We start from the raw sequence: 18,760 nt of genomic DNA, 5'->3' as shown, positions 1-18,760 counted from the left end.
CACCAGCCTCCGCTACAACACCAGCACCCTTCACACACTCAACGCCGGCCGAAACCACACCTGGACTCACGGACCTTTCTCTTGCCACACCTGCAGCTTCACCTGCAACACAGCCACCAAACCTCCAAGGACTGGACCCAACCATCTCCGCTGCATACTCCTCCACACCCGCTCCGCACGCAAACATGCCGTCGAGCTCTGGAATCTGCTCAACACCTATGCCCCAGACGTGGCCTTCCTGACTGAGACCTGGTGGAACGACTCCTCGGTGCCCGACATCTCCATAGCCATCCCGGACGGCTACAAGATCACCCGCAGGGATCGCGCCAATGGAATCAGAGGAGGAATTGCCATCATCCACAAGTCTACCCTCAAGTTCGCCACCCATGCAGACGACACCCTCAACACCGCCAAACACCTGCACTTCCGGATCCACACCGACCCCAACACCACCCTCAGTGGAACACCCATCTACAGACCCCCCGGACACCGAGCTCAGTTCAGCGACTCCATTGCCGACCTCACCAGGACCCACGCACTTGCCTCCATGGACTACATCCTCCTCGGGGACCTGAACTTCCACCTTGAGAACATCAACGATGCCAAATCCGCCACCCTGATCGACAACCTCGCCAACCTCTGCCTTAAACAGCTCATCCCCACACCCACCCATGCTGCCGGCCACAAGCTGGACCCCGTCTTCTCCACAGGCACCCACGTGGCCTTCAACCAAACCACCGAACTCTACTGGACCGATCACCGCTGCATCCACTTCACCTTCAAGAAACCAACCATGCACCACCGCACCCAACAGCTGCCCCGCCGCTGCTGGAGCAAAGTCACCGAAGACCAGCTGATCACCACCCTCGCCCAGAACCCACCCACCGACCCCACCAACCCAGAAACCGCAGCCCGCAACCTCGGACAGTGGATCGACGACTGCGCCAACACCCTCGCCCTGCTGAAGAAACCCTCCAACAACCCCTCCAGCAAGAGAGCCACCTGGTTCACCGACTAGCTCCAGACCTCCAAACGCGTATGCCGGAAACTGGAGAAGATATGCCTCCACGAACGCACACCGGACAACCACGCAGCCCACAAGGACGCCACCCGCAGACATCACCACCTCATCAGACTAGCCAAGAGATCCTCTTTCAAAGATCGCCTAGATAACAACGCACACGACAGCAAAGAACTCTTCAGCATCGTAAAGGAACTCTCCAACCCCAGCGCCAACGCCAACGCCAACGACATACCACCCTCACAAGAACTGTGGGACTCACTAGCTATCTTCTTCCACCGCAAGATCGCTGACATCCATGACAGCTTCAACACCACGACCGCCCCGACTACGCCAGACCCCACCTCCCCGGTGAACACCACCTGCGCCAACCACCTGACCTCATGGTCCAACGTCAACGACAACAAGACACGCAAGGTCATGAACTCCACTCAGGATTTCCGTCTGACCCGTGCCCACACCACGCATTCAACAAAGCAGACACTGCCATCGCACCCCAACTATGGAAGTTCATCAACATCTCCCTCGAAACAGCGACATTCCCGGAAAGCTGGAAGCACGCCGAAACCAACACTCTCCTCAAGAAGCCCAAGGCGGACCCCAAGGACCTCAAGAACTTCTGGCCGATCTCCCTGCTCCCGTTCCCGGCGAAGGTCATCGAGAAAATCATCAACATGCAACTGGCCCGCCACCTGGAAGACAACAACATCTTGGACCCGTCCCAGTCCAGGTTCAGACGAAACCACAGCACCGAGACAGCCTTCATCGCCGCCACTGACGACATCAGGCGCCAACTTGACAATGGCGAAACATCAGCCAGAAACTGGTCCTAGGAAGCTTGTTTCCGGTCCAGGGAAGGCATGGCTTGGCAGTTCGGGCTGGACTGTTCCCATGAGGCACAGAGTCAGACTGATTTGCATATGGCCATGTCTGAACTGGGGTGGCAGAGTGGGCTAAAGTACGGTGATGGATTAAACCCAGATCTGTTGACTGGGTGTGAGTGTTTGATTGGTTCATATGCTCCGTCCATCACCACCCCCTTTTGTACCGCTTTGTTTGCCATAAGTTGGCAGGGTATGCTCAGACGTGAGTCCCTTGGTCACTTTGCCACTGGATTCAAGCAAGCCTGGCTGAAGACGGCTGAAATGCCAGAAACCGGTCCTAGGAAGCTTGTTTCCGGTCCAGGGAAGGCATGGCTTGGCAGTTCGGGCGGACTGTTCCCATGAGGCACAGGGTCAGACTGATTTGCATATGGCCATGTCTGAACTGGGGAGGCAGAGTGGGCTAAAGAACGGTGATAGATTAAACCCAGATCTGTTCTCTGGGTGTGAGTGTTTGATTGGTTCAGATGCTCCGTCCATCACCACCCTCTTTTGTACCGCTTTGTTCGCCATAAGTTGGCAGGGTATGCTCAGACGTTAGTCCCTTGCTCACTTTGCCACTGGATTCAAGCAAGCCTGGCTGAAGACGGCTGAAATGCCAGAAACCGGTCCTAGGAAGCTTGTTTCCGGTCCAGGAAAGGCATGGCTTGGCAGTTCGGGCTGGACTGTTCCCATGAGGCACAGGGTCAGACTGATTTGCATATGGCCATGTCTGAACTGGGATGGCAGAGTGGGCTAAAGAACGGTGATGGATTAAACCCAGATCTGTTGACTGGGTGTGAGTGTTTGATTGGTTCAGATGCTTCGTCCTACACCACCCCCTTATGTACCGCTTTGTTCGCCATAAGTTGGCAGGGTATGCTCAGACGTGAGTCCCTTGCTCACTTTGTCACTGGATTCAAGCAAGCCTGGCTGAAGATAGCTGAAATGCCAGAAACCGGTCCTAGGAAGCTTGTTTCTGGTCCAGGGAAGGCATGGCTTGGCAGTTCGGACTGTACTGTTCCCATGAGGCACAGGGTCAGACTGATTTTTATATGGCCATGTCTGAACTGGAGTGGCAGAGTGGGCTAAAGAACGGTGATGGATTAAACTCAGATCTGTTGGCTGGGTGAGAGTGTTTGATTGGTTCAGATGCTCCGTCCATCACCACCCCCTTTAGTACCTCTTCGAGCAGTAGCGGCACCCCCCTACCCTAGTGCCTTGAGATCCTCACAGGTAAGTAGCGCGCTTTACAAGTATCCTGATTGATTGATTCCCTTACAATGCATTGTGAGGTCAGTAATGGGGTATTTTGATTTTTAGGGTGGGTATGGGTTTCGGGTGTCGGAGATGAATTGTGGGATGTATGGGGTACAATTTGAAATTTGGGGTATGTTTTGGGGTCAATCATGAAAATTGGGGTGTGCATTCGGGTCAAATATGATTTTTATGGTTTGTTTTGGGGGCTCAAAGATGAAATTTAGGGTTCAGGGTTTGCTTTGGGGTGCAAAGGTTAGTCTTAGGGTTGCACTCAATGAAGTGGGAATAGTAATGTTCACATCTCCGCAATCCAACACCTTCCCTAGTGTTGCAATCAGCCTAGTATTAGTATGCATTGTAATGGAGTGCGATATAATGGTATGGCTCGTAACTCCATATATACCTTTGGCACACCAGTAGTACACCCACTGCGCATGGCCGCACAGCAGTCGCCATCAACAAGTGCAGCGGAGGGGGGACTGGACACCTGGGAGGTAAGAAACGCCAGAAAGAACACTGGATTGGCGTGGATGCGAGGGGGGTTTCTGAGCGGGTGTTGTGCATTTTTAGATTTGAGAAATCTTACCTTGAGGCCGGGTCCCGTGTCTTCATTGCTCCTGCTCTCCTGAGTCTGCTACCAGGGAAAGAAGGTAGGCAGCCATGCTCACTCCCCTAAGCCAATCACAACGCAGCAATGCAGCGTTGGGATTGGTCATTGGTGCCGGGATGAGGCATTCAGCCAGGCGCTGGAGGTGTAAGAATGTTCTCCATGCAGGCTGTAATGCAGCCTGCATTGCGAACAGGACAGTGCGCATGACCTTTGTGGGGCATGAGCGGGCCAACCAACCAGTCACTGCTCACTTGAGTGGGCATGCCACTCCGCCACTTCCCTGCACCGTGAGTGGAGCAGCCCTACCCACCCTCCCACCTGCAAAGGAAACATGGCACGATAACATCCGGAAGTTATTATCATGTGATGATTGTTCCTCTTCTTGCACTGTTTGGAAGCAGTGGGGCGAAGCTCTTCAGCCATAGAGGATGAGCTGACACTGGTGGTGCGTCATCTACAGGTGCTAGGCCTGGGTGACTTTACCCCCGGACCTCCTTCGCTACGTGTTCCACCTTCTCCTTACCTGGACATTGACGCCGTGGTGCAATGTGCTGAGCTCTCTTCAAATCTGTGACTCAGCCAGCAGGAGCCTCAGCTAGTTGGGATTTCACAAGCGTGGGTACAGCAGTTGCCACCATGTCCGCTATTGAACCTCCCGATGCAGTTGATGCAGCAGGGCCTCCTTAGGCGTGAACTTGCAGCGCTCCCGCAACACAAGTTTGGCGCAGCTCAGGGGTTTCACCCTCCACCGCGTCCGGTCAGTGCAACCTCATCCGGCCTGTGATGCAGAGAGGTGTGCCCACGGTTGGTAATCCTCTCCGTGCACCCCGGTGTAGTGGTGGATCATAGTATGCAATGCAGACCATCCAACATTGGTGCGCAGGAGCGCCTCTACCATTCACAGCTCCAAGGGGCGCAAGGCGGTCTTCTCACACAGGTCAGCAACATGCCTCCATGCGACCGGCCAGACTTCACCACCTGGTACGGGCCAACGCCGCACCTCAATGTCTACCGCCATGGCTCATTGACTCAACAGCTCCTCTGCATCCCACTCCAGGCTCCAGACGCAGGTCCAGCAACGCATCCAGACTCAGGTCCAGCAAGGCATCCAGGTTCCAGATGCTGGTCCAGCGAGGCATACAGGCTCCAGATGCAGGTCCAGCGAGGCATCCAAGCTCCAGGCGCAGTCCCAGCGAGGCATCCAGGCTCCAGACGCAGGTCCAGGTTGTCATCCAGGCTCTGGACGCAGGCCCAGCAAGGCATCCAGGCTCCAGATGTAGGTCCAGCGAGGCATCCAGGCTCCAGATGCAGGTCCAGCGAGGCATCCAGGCTCCAGGCGCAGGCCCAGCAAGGCATTCAGGCTCCAGACGCAGGTCCAGGGAGGCATCCAGGCTCCAGACGCAGGTCCAAGGAGGCATCTAGGCTCCAGATGCAGGTCCAGCGAGGCCTCCAGGTTATCCTGGATGTTGGGTGGCTTGAGGGGGTTGTTGATGTGTGTTGCACTTGGCCCTGGCAGCTCCATTCTGCATTTCATTGTTTCTTTTGCCTATTTTCTATTGGAGGTTGACTGATAGGCTATTTTTCCATTAGAGGGCAAAAAAACTAACGTTGGACTGACTAAAGTTCGTTTTTTTGCCGCTAATGTGCCTTTTGTTGGTTTTCACCCGCTAACTCCGGAATTCCTATTGCCATGACACTCATGTTAGCTGCAGTTTTCAACGCTGATCCCTGAAGCTATCGCCATGTAGCGGAGTCTTGTACATTCGTTCCTAACAAGGAGATAGTTTTCAGTGGTACACAGCGGTAAGAAAACTGCCGCTAACTAGCGTTAGCAGTAGTTTTCGCCAGTCCTTGTACATATGCCCCCACTGTTATCCTATGGGAGAGGTAGGCCTTGCAGTAGTGAAAAATGTATTTGTGAGTTTTTCAGTTCCAGGGCATGTTAAACTTAAAAGTACTATTTAATTACAATGCACCCTGTCTTATGGACTGTCAAGGGCCTACTTTAGGGGTGACTTATAGGATTTAAAAATGGGAATTTAAGGCCTTGAAAATGGTTATTTTGTCAAGTGGAATTGGCAGTTTAAGACTTCATACAGCCTGTAATGGCAGAACTGGGACCTGTTTTAAGGGGCTACTTAAGTAGGTGGCACAAATGGTGCTGCAGGCCCCTAGTAGCATTTAATTTACCTGCCCTGCCTAGAAGGAATGCCACTTTACTAGGGACTTACAAGTAAATTAAATATGCCAATCGGGTATATGCCAATTTTATCATGTTTTAGGAAGTGAGCACAAGCACTTTAGAACTGGTTATCAGGGGTAAAGTGCACAGATTCATGAGGCCAACAAAAACAAATTCAGAAAAATAGGAGGGGTGAAGGCAAAAGATTTGGCGGAAGACTGACAGGTCCAACACACCCCACAAATAAATGCAATACTATTGACTTCTTCATCAGTGAAAAATACAGAACTCATAGTACAATGAGGAAACTGCTTCTATTCTGACACTAACCCATTCAAGCTGCATCCCACATCCTTTAAACTCCCGCCTTTTACTGGTCGCACTTGTATCTTCAACTCCATTAAACCCTAGTGCTATGAATGTGTTGTTTCAGCATCCTAATGCATTAAAGCTCTTTCCAGAGAAGCTCTCTCACCGCTAATCACCATTATCAATGTCTTCTTTTTTCAAGGAATCTTCCCAGCAGCTCTCAAAACAAACCTGATGCGGGGGAAGCCTGGCTTGCTGCTCAAGATGGTGGATGCACTGTAGATTCACTCTGTGGACTGATGCGCTATCTTTAATCATCTGTCCGACCTAATAATTACTTTTCCCCCTTATTACACCCCATGAGCAACCCTGTGTGCCCTGCTCCTTTTTTGTCTCTGGACTTGGCCTTGACATGAAAGGAAGAGGTGTTTTGCGGCTGTAGAATGGGTGGGCTGGAGTGGGCTGGTGGCTCAACCATTGCTACAGAGGGTTTTAGTGCATGCCATGCTGAATGCTCCACCGACCTTCACCTGAGTCCCGAGTCCTTTCACTTCTGAGCCAGCTGTTGGGGTACCGGCGGATTGTTTTGATGGCTTAGGAGAGCGATGATCAGATTGTCCTTTCCACACCTAGGACAGACGACAAAGTCCTGGGGTAGGAAGTCAGCGGCCTGCGCCATCCAGGACCTTTGAGGTGGACAGCCCAGAACCTAGAACTTGCACATCATGATCGGCCCCTCTGAAAATCTGTGGGCATCTGGTGCAGCTGCAGCCAACCCTGGGAGATAGGTCATCTGGATGTGGACTGCGGCTGTGGCGAGAGAGCCGCTAATTGGAACTGTTCAGCCTGCACCGCTCCATAGACACAGAGGGACTGTTTAACTAATGGATCATTTCTTTACAGGACCGAGCGGCCCACGACTGCCAGTGTTGTGAGGGAGTGCCCCACCCTTTCCTTCTTGGTGAAATTTTCTGCAGAGTCTCTGCACTAGTTAGCACCTTCAGATAAAGAAGCACTCAGATTTAGCCAAATGGAAATTGAAGACAGGTCTGGGTGAGTCCTGGGCAGTGCATACGAGAGACCTTCATATGTTCTGGATCACAGGGTACAGGGTCCTCCTCTCACTTCTTATAGATCAGCTCCCGCAATCCTGCAACCCACTGAACATTAGTGTGAAGCTATGGGTGGCTTTCTCCTGCTCTGATTGAGTTTTCCCCTTGGTCCCCTCCCTCATTCCCCCATCCCACCTCTTCTTGCTGTGTAGCCGGGGTTTTTTCTTGAACTGATGTTAGGGGGAGTCTCCACATTTGATCGGATGCTGCATCTATGTCTGGCCCAAGTGCCAAAAATTGGGAATTCCCAGATTGTGGCGGCACCTCAAAAAAACAGAACTACTAAATTTACTAAATCTATGAAGGGCAAGCTACACTCTGATTACAACGCCCCACCCTCTGAGCATGTCAAATCACAAATCACTCCTCAACAGATCTTTTGGGCAATATACAACGCCTTGGAGGTACAGATTGGTGGAGTAGGTGAAGAGGTTGGTCTCCTCAGGCAAGACTTGAAAATGGCAGATTGAGTTACTGAAACTGAAACAAAAATTCCAACAACGGAGGACTATTTCAAGTCCTGAGTGCTGATGTGGGTCGACTCAAGGAAGTGGTGAGTCAGTTCGAACTCTGGGTTGAAGATGTAGAGGGTTGGTCACGTAGGAGCAGCCTTTGCTTTGTAGGGATTGCAGAGGGTGCTAAGGGGTCTAACCAAGTACTCTTTCTGAATGCGTGGTTGAAATCCCGGGTGCCCCCTGAGAAATTGTCTCCATATTTTATAATGGAATGAGCTCAGCAATCTTTTTGATCCTTGGCTTCCCATGGCCCCAATCCAGCCCATAATTGCCCACCTTCTGAATTATGCTGGCAGAGACATGGTGGTATCCATCAGTAATCCCGTCTCAAGCTCGGCTTGGTCATGGGCTCTTTATCTATCCTGATTAGCAGATACAGTTCCAACGGATAAGACGATCCTTCTCGGATGTTAAGCAAAAATTATAATCATTGCTGCGAACACACATGTTACTGTTTCTGGCTACAATTAAGGTTAACCATGAAGGGGAAGGCCCATTGTTTGAATCTCTGAAGGAGAGTTGGGATTGGTCTGAGATGTGGCAGCCAAGATGTCCTCTCACAGAATCCAGCCCTTTGGGTGAGGTAATGTCCAGGAGTGGTGCACTGCCCCGCAAAGGAAGGTATTGGATTGCTTAAAGGCATGGACTGTCAAATGCACGAGGGGCATTAAACTCATCCGTGCAGTAGCTGGGTAGAGAAGATAACAGTGGCAGTGAGAGAGCCTCACTTTCTGATGTTGCCCTTCCAAATAATTGACCAAAGGATCCTTCATCTAGGTGCCCCTAGAGCCTCCTTCTCTTCCTCTCTGGACTCTCTTATGTTTGATCATCTTATAAGAAGCACTGTATCAGGTATGTCTTTTGGTGACTCCAAATTGTGTATTAGTAACTGGGTCACTAAACAATATCCTTTGATCTGCATTGTGTGTTCCATTACCTGTATATAGAATTTTCAAGCGGGGGAAGAGCGACAAATGCTTCATGCTTGGAAATATAGGTTGGGGGAGCGCTATAATTGTTATTATGTTTTGTCATTTTTGTTTTAGGTTTCTAGTTGTATGACACTCCACAGCTACCTTAATACTCTTTTTATTTTTGTTAGAGACATCATTATACATTCACATAAAACTTTAAATTACTGTCTTGGAATGTAAATAGCCTGAATGACAAGGTCAAGAGAGAGGGTGTGTTTCAATATATCGAGAAAAAAATAATACAGCAAGAGACACACCTGCTGCCCCCATATGGATACCTCAAAGACTTTCACTCTGGTTACACTCATAATACTAGAGGTACAATGATACAGGAAAACAAGCAGTTCCGATGACACTTCACACATTTGTACAACAAGGATATTGAGATACACAGCACTTGAGGGTTCTCCATGGGAGAATAGAGGGTCTGTCATTTCTGTATATATGCCCCCTGCACTGACGAAAAGCACTTTGGGGGCGGTTATACCCCACTGACTCAGCTCCCTTTGGGAACAACTGTTGTTGGAGGGGACTTCAAATCTGTAATTGACCAGCTGGTAGATGTCCAGAGTACAGCAACACCCAACAGGACTATTTGCCTCTCTACCCGATCCATGTCAATGGGTCTGTCTGACTCTTGGCACTTGCAGCAACCCTCTGCCTAGAATGTATGTTTACTCTTACTCTCACATATCCTCATCGAAGATTGACTACGTCTCATGCCAGCTACTGACCTTAGATTCCTAAAAACAATCTGCAATTTACATCTGGCTCTAACTGATCACACCAAGCTTTTGGCTTCCTTCAGCCTCCCTGGTGGACGTCCGGATGGTGAGTGCAGGCTAAGCACCTAGTGGCTTTCTGATGCTGTGATGCTGAATGTGGGTACCATCTCAGGACACAGATATTTGGTTATTTTACTCTTAAAAGGAACTGTGTTGCACCTCCCTCATTTTATGGGAAGCCCTGAAGGCAGAGATATGGGACAAGCTATCTCCTTTCAAACAGGTGCTAAGAAACATAGAAACAAATAGATTGGAAGTCTCAAGGACAAGATCTGGGGTTTACAAGTTGAACGAATATCCTCCACTACTGACAAAATGATGCAGCTCTGACTTGATCAGCTGGGACTTTCATTACGACAGGAATTGCGCAGGAATTTGTGGCTTACTGTAAGTCCTTATATTCAGCAGTATTCTCTCTACGGGCTGGTTGATATTTACCCATTGTTTAGGACTTGATGGTCTTCCACTTCTCTGTGGAGGGAAGCAGGGCACTAGATGACCTGGTAAGTATAGGTGAGATTTGATGCATAACCTCCGAGTACGGGTATGGGTTCCCTGCTGAAGCCTTTAAAAAAATATGCTTCACACCTATCCCCTCCCATGTTGAAAATGTATGAGGAGGTCCACCAACTTGGTTCTTTGCCCTATGATTTGAGAGACAAAACTATATCTGTGCTCTTTAAATCTGACGAGCCCCCCTGGGACTGCGGATTGTCATACAGCCTAATCTTTGATAAACATTGAAACTAAAATATATGCCAATCTTCTGGTGAACAGGCTGGTTAACATGACAAGAAACATGGGGGCAGATGTACAACCCTTTTTTGTGGCTGCAAACGGGAGATTGGCTCATTTTTTACCGCAAAAAAGGTTCCAGTCATGTACAAATGCTATTTTGCGAGTCACTGACTTGCAAAATAGCATTTGCGACTCTTGCTATTAGGAAGGGGCGTCCCTTCCTAATAGCGAGTCAACATGCCATATACTGTTGTTTTACGACCGCATTTGCGGTAGCAAAACACTTGCAGTTTACCACTTACTTCAAGTAGGTGGTAAACCACTTGCAAATGGGATGAGGTCCCCAGGAGATCCCTTCCCCGTTGTGAGTGTGTGCGTAAATATTTTTTAAGAGCAGGCAGTAGTCCCAGGGACCACTGCCTGCCCTTAAAAAATTAAACTGAGAAGTTTCATTTTTCTTTTTTAAATGCATCCTGTTTTCCTTTAAGGGAAATGGGCTGCAGCAAAAAAAACAGATCTGCTTTATTGAAAAAGCAGTGACAAACATGGTAGTCTGCTGACCCCAGCAGGCCACCATCCCTGGGAGTGCTAGCCATTCCCAATGGGGTTGCAAATTGCGCTTGCCTCATGAATATTGATTAGACATGCAATTTGCAAACCGAAAGGGAATCACAAACAGTGTCTGAGACACTGTTGTACATTGCATTTTGCGACACGCAAAGCGGCGCAATTTGTGAGACGCAAAATGCAATTGTTGTACATCTGGCCCATGATTAATAAATATCAAAACAGCTTCATGCCTGGCCACAGCACTCATGATCTTAGGAGGCTGTGTGTTCTGAAGTCATAGAGGAATGTCAAGCGCTGCTCTTTATAGATTTTGAAAAGGCATTTGACTCCATTCACTGACCCTTCATGATGTCCTTGCTCAAATGTATGAACATAGGCTCCCTTTTTCAGAGATATGAGCAAATCCTATTTTTTCCAACATCACCGACCTAACTACCCTTCACCCGAACCCCATCCCATGGTCTGACCACTTCATCATACCTTTTACCTGGAATGTCCCTCTCCCAGCCCCGGCCAAACCTTTTAGCACTAAACAGACAAGACACTGGTCCAAACTCAAGATAAACGAATGGTCGGAAGCACTAAGGATCACTTTACCGCCCGCTAATCCGGACATCAATATAGCAAATTCAGAGTTCAACCAGTGGATAGAGAACTCATTGGACGCTACCCTACCCAGGAAATCCGTAATCCAAAAAAGGGGATCTATCAATCATCCTTGGTTTAGTCCAGAGCTCTGAAAACTCAAACAGAGCTGCCAAAAAGAGGAGAGATTATGGAGGAAAGACTTTGATCCAGAGACAAAAACTAAATATAGAGCCTCCATCAAAGCCTATAAAGCGGCGCAAAAGGCCACAAAAATAGCATTCTACGCCGAGAAAATCATTGCATCCCCCAACTCATCGAAAGAGATCTTCACAATTGTCAAAAGTCTGCTGAAACCCCCTGATCCCCCTTTGGCCACACAAGCAGCTGGTCCGCGCTGTGAAGAACTGGCACTCTTCTTCCACACTAAAATTCAAAACATTCTTCTGGTCCTCCCACCTATCACCAACCCCGATTCTCCCCCGCTACTTAAACCCCCCTTTCAAGACTCCACCCCCGAACTCTCTTCTTTCGTTCCGCTCCATAAGGACTTGTTACCCCCCTCCTTAATTCAATTAAAAGTGGCTCCCCCCTTGATCCTGTCCCTATTAACATCTTGAAGCTAGTCCTGCCTATCATGGAGTCTCCAGTTATCAACTTGATCAACACCTCGATCGATACAGGCACAGTCCCTCTGGACTGGAAAATGGCCATGGTCAAACCGCTGTTAAAAAAACCCAACCTTGACCCCGGAGACCTATCCAACTACTGTCCCATTTCCCTCCCCCCGGGCATTAGTAAACTGGCAGAAAAATGTATAAACCAGCAACTGTCTTCATTTCTGGAAGCCTCCAATCTACTCCATCCCTCTCAAACAGGCTTCCGACCGGGCCAAGGGACGGAGACGGCACTCCTGAAGGTGGTGGAAGAGTCTAGGAGGATCCTGGACACAGGTGGCAATGTGGCCATCATCCTCCTAGACCTTAGCGCCGTGTTTGATATGGTAAGCCACCGTATCCTTCTAGCCCGCCTAAACGAAATCGGAGTCTCGGGAAAAGCTCTCTCTTGGCTTAAATCCTTTCTTTGTGAGAGGTATTTTAAAGTATTTGAAGGAGACTGCCACTCCTCGCCATTACCCCTGCAGTGTGGGGTTCCACAGGGCTCTTCCCTCAGCCCCACACTTTTTAATGTGTACATGTCCCCCTTGGCTGAGATAGTGGCCCCTCACAGAATCGAACTAATCAGCTATGCTGATGATACTCAGCTCGTGGTCTCTCTTAATCAGGCTGATCTGTCCCACACGAGTCTGAGTAACTGTCTTGAAGAGGTATCAAAGTGGATGGGCTTGTCCCAGTTAAAAACTTAATAATCAAAAGACTGAATTGATGTTACTGGGCAGGAAGGCATCATTCAATTTCCCTACGCTTTGGCCCCCCTCTATGGGTGCCAGTCCGACTCCAAAAAGCGCGATCAAGAGCCTGGGCTTCTGGCACGATGATGATCTCACATTTAAGGTACAAGCCAGAAAAACCGCGGCCACCTGCTTTGGCTTACTTAAATCCATACGCAAAATCCTCCCTCAACTTCCTGACGGAGCCAAAAAAATCCTGGTCCAAGCCTTGATTCTGTCGAGGCTGGATTACCGGAACGCGCTCTACCTGGGAGCCCCGGTCTCTGTAATCCAGAAACTACAGGTGGTGCAGAACTCTGCCGCTAGATTGCTGATGAGCACTAACCATCGCTCCTCAGCCAAGCCGGCGCTGAGATCACTCCATCGGTTACCTGTAAAAGAACGGGTACTTTTCAAAGCCCTTTGTATTGCCCATAAAAATCTGCAGGGCAAAGGCCCCCCCATTCTTGCCAATCTGATCAAACCACACAAAACCTCCAGAAACCTCCGTTCCAACGACCGTAACCTGGCACGAGTCAGTAGAATCAATAAGGCTCGCACGGGCGGTCGCCTTTTTTCTTATAACACCTCAAAGTTGTGGAACTCCCTGCCCCATCCTCTTCGACAGGAGCCCAATTACCTTTCTTTTCGTAAGAAGATAAAGACTTGGCTCTTCCCTATAAACGAACGATTTCTGACCCTGTCTACTTCTGATCTTTTTCTGGTTGTAGCTGCAAGCGCTGGGATGCCTCCGGGTAGCCATGCGCTATAAAAGAGCTATTTTCATTTCATTTCATTTCATTTCATAAGGATCTCTGGCATGAGTGAGAGTAAACAGTCATGTGCTTTCCCTACTTGATTGAATGTAGTACCAGACAGCGCTGTCTCCTGTCGCCCCTTCTCTTTGCCCTTACTAATGAACCCTTGGTGGAATTGTTTCGGTGAGATGCACAATTACAAAGGTTCCACTGGGCAACTAATAGGTAGGACAGGACATGGCTTTATGCCAACGATGTCCTCCTTTTTGTCTGTAAACTATATGACTACTATATATAGACTGACTTAAATGTTGGGAATATTTGGTGATGCATTGGGTCTGAATATCAATAGACCGAAATCTACCTAAGTAGCAGGGGAGGCTCCTCCATTAGGGCAGAGGAGCGTTGCCTCACTGCTTTCTCGCAGTGCGAGAAGCAGAAACATAAAATGGTATTTTAAATACCATTTTATATTTCTGCTTCTCTCACTGAGAGAAAGCAGAAGGGCATGCCTGGTTGGCGGCGGGCAGGTCAGGAGGAGTGGCTTGCCCAATGCTGTGGACCCAGACTGTTTGGTCGGTCCTCTGGGACCGGCCAAACCAGTCATGCGCTCTCTACATTTTCTCTATGTATGTTGCATACAGAAAATTGCCTCCCCATAGATGCGTGGCTGGGCGCTGTCCCCACCAATTACAATGCTGCCATGCAGTGTTGTAATTGGCTTAGAAGAGGCAGGCTGCCTGCTTCCTGCTGGAAAACACAGGACTCAGCCAGGAGCAGGGGCGGCGCGGGACCCTGTAAAGTAAGTTTTATTTCTATTTTTAAATCCCCTCCCCAAGCAAACCCCTCCTCTGGGTGTGTGGACAGAAGCGTATTGCACACAGTGTGCTTTGTCCCCCAATAATGGAGACCTTGCTGTGGCAGATATTCACCTGTACTATTGGGCAAGCCAGCTACTTCCTATCAACAAATGGTCACAGACATGTAGTGAAGACCCAAGTGTCGAACTGGAACGACATTGCCCAAAAAATACAGAATACTCATCCTACTGAACGGCAGCTTCCAATGACAAGGACTTCCCCCAGCCTCAGCAATTTCAATGCACTGTTGGTACAAGGCGTTGCTATGGGTTAAATGGGAAACAGTTCTGATAGTAGAAACACAGCTGTGGCATAGTACCTGTGTGAAGTATGTAGTGGGTTTGGTAAGCTTCCAAGCCTGGGACAATATTTTTTACTTCAACTCACCCATCATTCACATACCCTTCATAGGCATAGGCATGATCAATGAAAAAACATTCTATGGGTGACTTCAAGATCACATTAATACCAATCGTCTCCTGCACGCCTACAAATCGATTTTAGTTCACTTTGCAGCACAGAGATATATACTTTCCATATCATAGATTATGTCGTCCTGAACACAGACAAATTGAACCCCTTCTTCCTTATATTGCTAGACCTCTCAGCTCCCTTTGAGACTGTCGATCATCTCATCCTCAACAACACCCGAAATCTTGAATGAGATTCACTGGCAATGTCCTTCACTGATACTTCTATATATTCAACCAAAACCAGTTTGCTCCCATGGGTGCCTACATGTCCCAGAACATATTTACTACCTGTGGTGTCATGCAGGGTTCCATTTAGTTCCATTTTGTCATCAAGCTCCACATGGAGCCCTTTGGTGCTCTATTCACTATTAATAGCATTAACATTCACCAATATGTCAACAACATACACATCAATGTGAAAGGCTCCTCCAATCCGGATATTCAATTCCACAAACACCTCCTACACCTCATCCTGGCCTGATTATCCAGCATTTGCTTAAAGCTCACCCTAGACAAGACACAATTCCTACCATTCGCCAAAAAACAGCATGCAACAACTCGTCCAAATCTGGCTAACTGACATGACTTAAAAAGGATTTGAACCCAACTTTCACTCAATGCCTGTCTCTCATATTTATCCTTGACACTGACCTCAATCTCAAAGAACACATTGCCAAGAAAAAAAGATGGCTGGTACCAGCTATCTCTATTAAAGAAACAGAAATATTTCCTCCCAGAAAGGGATTCAGCAGATTCCCAAGCTCTTAATGATCAAAGAAGAAGTGTTCTGCAGTGTATTCAAAGAGCTGCTGTGTAACCAGGGCTGGTGTCAGCCTAACAGACAGTCTCCTAGAGGTAAGGAGACGGGGAATAGCCTTTACGACGTGGCTGTTACACCGCATGCCGTTACAACGCGGTTTCTTCAATACAAGTCGTTACCACGACTTGCGCTGGAGGGCGCTGCAGGACAAGGAATTGTTTAATTTACTATCCAACACCTTCCCTACTGTACGTAGGCTGGTGTTAGAATAGTAAATTAAAAAAATCCTAAGTCCGCACCCCTCCAACGCAAGTCGTGGTAACGACTTGCGTTGAAAAAACCACGTTGTAACGGCACGCGGTGTAAAAGCACGCGTTGTAAAGCCGTACAACCTAAGGAGACATCACCTCAAGCCTGCAGTTTCTGTTAGAGAGGCTGAGGGTCTGCCTAGAATCCTGCCTGCCTGTTAGGGATGGAAAGAGAGTGCTTGTCTCCAGAAGAGGATATTATCTATGAGGAGGTGCCTAAAATGATTACCAGTAAGGAGGACCCAGAAAGTGGAACACCCAACAGGGTTGTACGGCTTTACAAGTGGAACACCCAACAGAGTGCACTAGGAGAAGCCCTGTGCCGTGATAGGATCTCCCTGACCTTTATATGCAGTTATTCTAGTGAGCTGTGTCAAGTCAGCTGGCAACTGACTTCTGATTTGTTCTTCTGGTGCTACTGGTACTGGCAAGGAGTATAAGATTGTGTCACGGCCAGCGAGAGCCTGATCAGGCCTGGGAATAGCCCTGCCCAAGAGATCACCACAGAAGATTCAGGCTAGAGGGTCAAATAACCCCATGAGAGCCTGCCCATAGCTGACTTTGAAGGTTACTGAGCCAGGCACTACCGTAAAGGCCAGCCTCCCCATGTCTGTCTTCTGAGGCCACCCAGAAGCCAGCAACTCTGGCCCCCCATCAAAGATTACAAGCTGCAAAGAAGAGATAGTGTGGCTACAACAAAGACACACCCAGATTGTGGAAAACATTCTTACAGCTAAACTGTGGGGCTTAACCTGCCAGGGAATGTGACATGCGAAGACGGACTGGCCAATCCATCACACCTGCATGAGACTATTATTTTGGTAATAAAGAAATATTAAACTGTTGGTAAACCTAGATGTCTATTGAAAACAACCTAACTGCACCTGAGCCTATTCGTGCCCAGACCTATAGAAAGTGTGTGATGATAACAGTGTTACTCTTGGCCCTAGGGGAAAAAGAGAAGGCTTATTGGAATGGAAGAGGTTGAAGCACATCATGATCAAATTCAGAAATCTACAATCCTGGATGTTTTATTCATTAAATAGTACAGTATTTAGTTGTGATGTGATATTAATAGCGATTTCCTTAACATAAAGACAAGCACTGGGCTGTAGAATACCTCGTTGTGTCAATTGGTTGATAGTTGAGTTCTGAGGTCTTGCCCCCCACACTACCTCCATGAGAAGTTTGTGACATCTCATCTTCACTACCCTAAAAATCAACTGTGGAAAGGGTTGCACTTAGGCCAATTTGCAAAGTCATGGTAGGACAGCCCCGCAGGACACATGTGGCAAAAGACCTCATCCACCATGGTTGGGGTTCAGTACCCCTTGTCTGTCTCATGGTTCCGGAATGGGGTTTGACTCCCTGCCAGCTGAGCTGACACCATCTTCAAAATTAGCTGCATCATCTGCAAAGCCATTATAATCAACACCTCTGGCTATAAGGCTTACAAGATAACCACTTCTGGGGGTGCTTAGCCCGCCCACAGCCAGGACATCACAGGCAGGGGACATATACATGCAATAAAGGGAAAAACAAGGCAACAGGCATTCTCCTTTTATGCACCCAAGGCAGCGCAGTCTTTCCAGCTGGGCGGAGTCTTCCAGTCTGGCTTCTGTTAGTCAGGACATGCCACTGAAATGTTGGATGGCTTTGTTTTTGAGAGTTAGTTCAAGTGTTGATATGCCTCTGTCAAGTGTTTGACATATGGACTATTGTGTCCCAAGACTTTGTCCCCATATTGTAACCTTAAAAGCATCCCATTCTATCAATTTAGTGGAGGGCGTGTTGCTGTCATTGTTGATGTATTCGGTGATCTCTGCATCAAGGGAAGCACAAAAGGGTGGGTCTTCTCGAAGTGAAGGTTGTAGGCGCCAGCTAAGGATGGGAGAGGGGTATGTGTCTCAAGCAAATTGTAGAGTTTAAGGGTTGTGGTCTGAGTTTGACCCAAATAGTCTGTGCTGAATATGGTTGGGAGTAAAGAGAGTGAGCCAATGATTCTATCATTGCGGACATTTAATTGGTGTGGGGCACCTTCGTTTTTGGGTTGCGATATCACCTGATGTCAGTTAAGTGCCAGTGTTGGAGCCAAATGTATAATGCTTGTGCAGTGGAAGTGGCGGGTGTTCGCGATATGGGGAAAGGGTGCAGTTAAGAGGGGTGTCTAAGGCACAGTTGAAGCCCCTCCTATAAGCCACTGTAGCCATTCCAGCAAAATAGTATCTCTATTTCAATTTGCTTTGTTGTTCTTGTTACATTCAAGTGTACACACACACACACACACGCACGCACGCACACACACAAACACACACACGCACACACACAACTACAAAACCGAGGGCCTTATTTATGAGGCCTTGCAACACTTTTGCACCGTCGTTATGTCACTTTTTGTGAGGCACTAGTGCCACAAAAAATGCGCCATGTTGCCCCCTATTTACAAAGTGACGCATCTAAGCAGATGCATCACTTTGTAAAGCCCTGCATACATTATACCTGCGTCAGGTATAATGTATGCAGGGTGGGCGTTTCCACTTAAAAAGCCTTGTAGAAGTGGCGCAGTGAAATCTATCAGATTTTAATTCGCCACTTCTCAGACGCCACTGTGTCAAAATCACAGTAGGAGTAAGACTGATACAGGGCTTTTCACATGGGGCTTGCCCAATGTGTAAGGCCAGATTGCTGGA

The sequence above is a fragment of the Lissotriton helveticus genome, chromosome 7 (assembly GCF_964261635.1).
Source record: "Lissotriton helveticus chromosome 7, aLisHel1.1, whole genome shotgun sequence".
In the NCBI taxonomy this organism is placed as follows: Eukaryota; Metazoa; Chordata; class Amphibia; order Caudata; family Salamandridae; genus Lissotriton; species Lissotriton helveticus.
The sequence above is the reverse complement of the archived record's forward strand: the minus strand, read 5'-3'. Positions refer to the sequence as shown.